The sequence below is a fragment of the Echinops telfairi genome, unplaced genomic scaffold, assembly GCF_000313985.2.
Source record: "Echinops telfairi isolate 266 unplaced genomic scaffold, ASM31398v2 ScPeMD7_7469;HRSCAF=8507_0, whole genome shotgun sequence".
In the NCBI taxonomy this organism is placed as follows: domain Eukaryota; kingdom Metazoa; phylum Chordata; class Mammalia; order Afrosoricida; family Tenrecidae; genus Echinops; species Echinops telfairi.
The window spans coordinates 86,036,134-86,043,532 of NW_022111372.1; the positions used below are offsets into that span (position 1 = coordinate 86,036,134).

At 39.5% G+C, this 7,399-nt stretch overlaps 1 pseudogene; it reads left to right on the top strand.

Moving 5' to 3' along the window:
* LOC101642808 overlaps window positions 1-896 on the top strand; it is a 9,072-nt pseudogene extending 8,176 nt beyond the window's left edge.
* The last annotated feature ends 6,503 nt before the right edge of the window (window positions 897-7,399 follow it).

A 7,399-nucleotide genomic window follows, 5' to 3' on the forward strand; every position in this document is an offset into this window, starting at 1 on the left:
GTGTCAACATCTCAGAAAGAAATTGTCCCGAGAGAATTATCACTTTGGCTGGACCCACTAATGCCATCTCTAAAGCCTTTGCCATGACCATTGACAAACTGGAAGAGGGCATCAGCTGCTCTGTGACGAATGGACCCCCAGTCACTCTGAGGCTGATGGTCCCTGCAAGTCAGTGTGGCTTTCTCATTGGGAAAGGTGCTTGCAAAATCGAAGAAATTCGAGATAGTTACAGGGGCTCAGGTTCAGGTGGCTGGAGATCTGCTTCCCAACTCAACTGAGCGGGCCGTCACTATTGCTGGCATTCCGTGATCCATCATTGAGTGTGGCAAACAGATCTGCGTGGTCATGTTGGAGTCTCCCTAAGGGCGTGACCATCCCGTAGTGGCCCAAGCCGTCCAGTTCTCCATCATCTCTGCTGGTGGTCAGGACAGGTACAGCACAGGCCGCGACAGTGCGAGCTTTCCCCACACCACCCCGCCCATGAGCCTCAACCCTGACCTGGAGGGACCACCTCCAGAGGCCTGTACCATTCAAGGACAGTGTGCCATTCCACAGCCAGATTTGACCAAGCTGCACCAGTTGGCAATGCAACAATCTCATTTTCCTATGACGCATGGCAACGCCGGATTCAGTGCTGGTTTGGATGCGTTGCTCAGACTACTTCTCATGAACTCACCATTCCAAATGATTTGATTGGCTGCATAATTGGGCCTCAAGGCGCCAAAATCAATGAGATCTGTCAGATGTCTGGGGCTCAGATCAAAATTGGGAACCCAGTGGAAGGATCTACTGATAGGCAGGCTACCATCACTGGATCTGCTGCCAGCATTCTCCTGGCTCAATATCTAATCAATGTCAGGCTTTCCTCGGAGACGGGAGGCTTGGGGAGCAGCTAGAACCATGCCGATTCATCCATAACCCCTTTCTGCGGTTCACCACCACCCAGGATCCATCTGTGTAGTTTCTGAACAGTCAGCGATTCCAGGTTTTAAATAGTTTGTAAATTTTCAGTTTCTACACTTTATCATCCACTCATGATTTTTCAATTAAAGCGTTTTAATTCCTTTCTCTGTTCAGCTGTTAATGCTGAAATCCATATTTAGTTTTATAAGCTTCTCCTGTTTTTTTTTTGTTTTGGTTTTTTTGGCTCATGAATTTTTTTTCCTGTTTGTCATGCATATATGAGTGGAATATTAATATATTTCAGTTTAGTTCTGTGATGTCAGGAATTTTTTTTTAATTAAAAGATGGACTGGAGCATTTCCTTTGTGAATAGGAAAAAAAGAAAAGAAAAAGGTTATATTTTTCTTTTGGTATAGTAATTGAGTTACTTTTTTCAATTAATATTAAATGGATTTATTTTTATCATTTTGAAGTTGGCTGAGTTCATGGGATTTTCTTAGGAGCTGTGACACTATTTTGGGGTGAAATAAGTATAGAATTGGGAGTTAAGGGATATGATTCCTATCACAACTGTACTAGAAATGTGCTTGGTACACATCTTGCCTGTGAAAGGATGGGATTGTACTTACTAAAAGCTAAGGATCTATGGAATCATGAAATTATTTACCCATGGGAAGAAACATTTCTACATCTAATTCCAGGGAAATGGGCTATCAATCTTGCTATCCACTGCTAGATTATATATGTGCAAATAATCTGGGAGGAGATCACAGGAATATCTGCTTTCCCTCCCCACCTTATTTAGATCTCTTGTGGAAATGGGTAACAGAAATAAATGTTTGTGGTGGAACATTAATATTGTAGCTCGCACAGGTGGAATACTTTAGGCATTAAGTAGTTTATACATGGCATCTTAGCTATTTGGTTAACTGCTGAGCAACTATCCAAAGGGCTAGTGATTTGAACCCACCAGTTGCCGTGGGAGCGAAAGAGGTGGCAGTTGGCTTTCAGAAAGATGTATAGCTTTGGAAACCCTAGGGGACAGCTTTACTCTGACCTATGGAGCTTCTCTGAGTCAGAATCAATTCAACAGCAGGTTTTTAGTTTTTTAACTTGTGGGTTTTGTTGTTGTAGGTTTGTAAGACAATAAAATAAAAACCAAACTCACTGACATCAAGTCAATGCTGACTCATAGTAACCCTACAGAACCGCGTACGAGAGCCCCTTAGGTTTCTGAGACTATAAATCTTTACAGAAGCAGAAAGTCTCCTCTTCTAAGGAGTAGTTGGTGGGTTCTAGCTGCTGACTTTGCAGTTAACAGCCCAACTCCGAACCCCACCAGTGAACTTTTGGTATAAAACAAAACAAAGTACTGATTAAGTGTTATGCACAAGGAAACCAAGGTTCAGGAAAATTAGTGAGCTTGGCCAGGCTAACAAGGGAGGTGGGGAGGATTTGAACTCAAGAAATCTGACTCCATTGTTCCACCCCTAGGACGTGATGCTATTGGAGAGCAATGTAGAACAGGAACAAAGGGTATAGTAGAGAATAATGATTTAGCTGTATAATCTTAGCCAGGCCCTGAGGTATTCATGCAAATAGAATACAATTAGTTGGTTGAATTAATTTATGTATATCTCCAGGAAGCATGGCCTCTCCCAACTTTGCTTGTTTTATTGTCTGGGAAACCTTTTTCTACTGGTCCCATTACATAATTTGGGTGTGAATTAGTGGAAGCTCAGGAAGCTGCTGTCTTATTACCCCATAATTTAGCCCAACTTCCCCATAAACTTTCAAGGATGGAAATCAGGCTTGGGAGATAGAATCAATATATGACTAACCCAGACATTTTTTACTCTCACTCCATAGCCAGTAAAGATGCTACAAACATTGGCACTCATTTCTTAGGAAAGAATCCATCTCCTGTTGCAGGTGGGCTCTCCCTTAGCATGCAGACACCCAATCCTTGGGTTACCAACCTAGAAGTTCAATGTATGATGCAGAACAACAGACCAGGAAACACGGAAGGCGAGAAAGAGCAAACGATAGAAAGAAGACATAAGTCCAACTCCAAATACATCCACTTATTCGTTGTGTGACCCTGGAGAAGTCAACCTCCCTCAGCCTTGATTTCCCCAATAGGGATATGGAGACAGACAATTAAAACTGTTCTTAATATTAAAATCCGAGGACATTATTTCTCCTAAATTTTAATGCTAGGTTAATTTTTAATTCTTCATAAAAAACTTTAAGTAGATTCCTATGTCAACTTTAGATACCTTAATTGGCAAGGAGAAATGGGTCAGTATAGGGACTTAAAAAAACATTTTTAAAAAATTCTATCGAAAAGAAAATCTCTTAAGAGGAGATTAAAATTTGGCTAGTTTGAAGAGGAGAGTGACTCTTTGAGTCTGAGTGATGATCCATTTAATTAGTAGGTTTAGATGTTTCATTTGTATGGTTATTGCTTCATCTAATCAAAGATATGTCATCATTTGAAAACTAAGTGATTCACAACAATACCTGCTTCTTCAGTCTAGAAAAGCCATCCAAAAATTTGGATATTTTCTAAATTTAGATAGATAGCACACTCATATCTTTCTCCTAAAAACATATGCCCCCTTTTATATTCATTCCTTTAGTGCTAATAGAAAAGCCACACCTACTATGTGTCAGGTTCTGCCAATGATATCAAGATAAACAGCTCTGTGAAGCCTTTGAGACATTCACAGTCTAACATATCATTTGGCACAGTGTAATTTAGAACTATATGAGAAAGTGTACAATTTTAAATAAAAGGAACTTGGGTCTACCTAGTCACTCAGTAAAAAGGAGATGAGAGGGAAGGGTGAGTAGCAAAGGGCTTGCTGTGCACAGTGTCAGATGGCAAATAGAGAAAGTACAGTATTCAGAAAAGCTAAAATGAGTATGAAAATTGAACACATAATTGATCTGAGATTCTCCCAACGTATGCTCAATCACATTGGCACGATTTCCTTAGCTGATAGAACTCTCATTTAAATTAGTTTTCTCCATCCCTTGAAACCACGTAGATTCTATTAGAAATGCAGCCTTCGCGGTGTTAAATGACAAAACCACAGAGAGAACTTGAATCTACATGATTTCAAGTGATACAGGAAGCTAGTTTAAGTAGTAGTTCTATTAGCAAATATGTATCTATTTGATGAGTCTCACTGCATTTATTAAGATTATCAAAAGCAGTGATGAATGGAAAATATTTTAATTTATTCTTAATTTCAGTACAAGTTCCTTAATCATTTCTTGGATTCAGAAAATACATATTAAAATGTACTCGATTGTATTTTTAGACTGTACTAGTCAGAACCTTCTGGAAAGGGACTTGGGAGGGAGTAATTTAACAGGATCTTTTCATGCCATCGAAGGGCAAACCATTCAATCTCTGTCCTATGAAATGTTTAAGAATTCAGCTACAGGGGAAACTTTTGCTGACATGAGATTTTCTGATTATAAGATTCATCTTCCTTGGTCTGTTTGTTTGTTTTTCTTCCCCGTGTATCTGAAAATAGGTTGAAACGAATGGCTGAGCTGATCCTTATGTTTAGTCTGTTTACTAAATCCCTCTAGCTGTTTCTTTCTTTATAACCTTGCATTTTATCCTGCTGCTGCTTATTGATTCCTCTCTCTATCTGTTTAATGACATTTGATTTTCATTATGAACCATTTCACATTTTAAAATATAAAGTAAAAAAGTAGATTATTAAATAAAAGATTAAATAGTCTTTGTGTTTTCTTTGTCTTAAGCTCTCCTGAGCTGTTAATTATTTCCTTCTCTGTGGCTTGTGTTTGGAGGACACGCCTCCCTGGCTCCTGGACAATCCCAGGACAGTCATCTCCTGCTTTTCCAGTTCTTGCACTTCACAAGTCCTCCGGGACAGAGGCCTCAAAGTAGCTTCCAATAAATTTACAGGAGAGAGGCCCTGACTTCAACCACAGAGAACTCATTTTGAATATCTCGACTCCACTGTCTTATTTCCAACCACAGAGTCAGAGTAGATGTATCATATTTGAAGTCACATATCTTAGTTCAAGAAGGAGTAATTATTTTTCCAGAGCAGCAAACTTTTCAATGTTGCAAATAAATGCCAGGTACATAAAGCTATTGTTGGCTAGAATAAACAGTGAAAGTCTGAAAGTGAGAGAAGAGAAGCACACATCAAATCATCGCAAGTCAGCAGCCTTTGCTCTAGCGTCCGGCCACTTGGCCGCAAAGGCTTGGCACTATGGCAGAGTGAAACAGCAACCTCATTGGGCCTAAAAGATCTACTCACATGGGGGGTTATTGAATATGGACGTTCATACAAGAAGACTGAATTCAGAGAGCCAGATGACAAGCAGGGCAGTGCTGTAGGCTAGAGGAAAAAGACCCATGTACTTCTGCAATAAAGTTCTCAAGAGCTGTTTTGAGTTCCATTTACTCCCAAACCTTCCTTACTGAAGTAACCCGAGTGTCTCTTCAATAAAGCTTCTGTTTCTTTATTTGTTTGTATATTTGCCTAGTTTTACTAAAACAGAATAGGTTTGCATGTAACACAAGAACTTTTAATAGTGAAAATGACTAAGCTAATACCAAAAGTCTACTAGATATTGGGAAATGCCTAATGTTTTCCACAATAAATTCACATGACATACCGTCTGCCTTTTTGCCAGGATGGCACCAAGTTCAAATATCATGCCACTTTTAATCAAAAACCTGAGATTTCTATTAGATTAATCATCTGCAGCACAAACTACTTCTCCCCAGTAAATGCAACCCACATACCCCTTTTCAGATTTTGTGTCCTGGATTTGTGCCTAAGGAAGCTTAGTGCTTCCTTACGAAGTAAGTGCTGTGGTGCAGTATTTGGCTGCTACCAGAAGATCCCGTTGTTGGAAGGTGGCAACCTGCTTCTCTGAAGCTCCCAGACTTGGAAGCTCTATGGGGCAGGCCTACTCTACCAGATAGGGTCACTATTGTTCAGAATCCACTCAAAGGCAATGGATTGCTTTGATTTGCTTTAAATTTGTCCCTAGGAAATGAATTTACCATAACTACAAAACTTAGCAGCCTACCCACATGTGGGAAATATACCCTACTATGGTGTCTCAGCCTGCGTTTTCACCTATTTGTTGTACATTATGAAATTATTGTTCCATATTTGGCATTTTAGAAAGTGTCAAATCTAGTGGATTTGCTGTGATAATTAAGAATTCACTGTGCAAGTTCTCCAGTGATCTGCAGAGATTTTGAGGATTTCCTAATTGCTTTATAATATATGACCCCTCTTCCTGCCCTTCTTTAATTTCTCTCCCTACCCTCCGACAGAAGACCTGGTGGCACAGTGGGGTCAATTGTTCAGCCCCACCGGACACCTGTCAGGAAAAAGGCCAGGCGGTTTGCTCCCATAAAACAACTCTTGAATCTTCTCCTTCCTATCGGTCAATGTGAGCCAAAATTAACTTGACAGCAATCGGTCTGGTTTTTGGTTAGCCTCCAACAATATCCTTCCTGACAGTTATCAGTACCTATTATTGAAGTTAAAAATGTCTCATATTCACAGTATTTTTCTTTTATGACTCTTTCACCTTCATCATCCCTCTATACCCTGGTCAGTGCAAAGTGATTAAAGAAAATCAGTCAGATATTATTTTCTTCAGATGAAAGATGGGAAACACCAACTCGGTTGCCAAGCCAATTCCAACTCACTGTGACTCCATGTGCGTCAGAGGAGAACTGTGCTCTGTAGAAGCATAACAGCTGATTTCAGAGGTAAACCAGCAGGCCTTTCTTCCAAGGTGCCTCTGAGGACACTTGGACCACCAACTCTTCATTTAGCTGCTAAGTGTGCTAACCAGTTGCATCAGTTGCATCAGTTGCAGATGTTAAGAATACAAGTCTTCAGGCGGGCAGTCTCTATCTTGACCTCAAGTGCTTCAGGGAATTTACCTGTGGCTCAATACATGTATGCTGAACCCAATGATAAATTCTATTAAAATATAATTCAAATCATGCTACTTACTTCCGACTATCAATCTTATGATGAGCAAAAGTTGCACTCTTCTTTACAAAGTTACACAATTTCCTTACAATGGTGGCTAATGTTATACCAGTATCTATGTATCCAGTTTCCATTTCCTCTCCTCCTACATATTCTTTTGCACACTCTATTCCAGCCACATTAGGATCCTTGTTCTTCTTTAAATATCCCAAGCATACTCCTTTAAAAAAAATCTAGCTTATTGGCATATACATCACATATTATACAAATTTATAGTTCAATCATATTAAAAAGATTTGTGCAATTATCACTACAATCAATTTCAGAACATTTCTTCTAAGTATTCATTGTTAGCTCCCAGTTTCCTCCCATCCTCCACTGTCATGCACCCAGGCAATTATCAATCCAAATACTTTCTCTATAAATCCACCTATCCTGGATCTTATATATGGAAAATCATGCAAAAATCATTAAAAAAA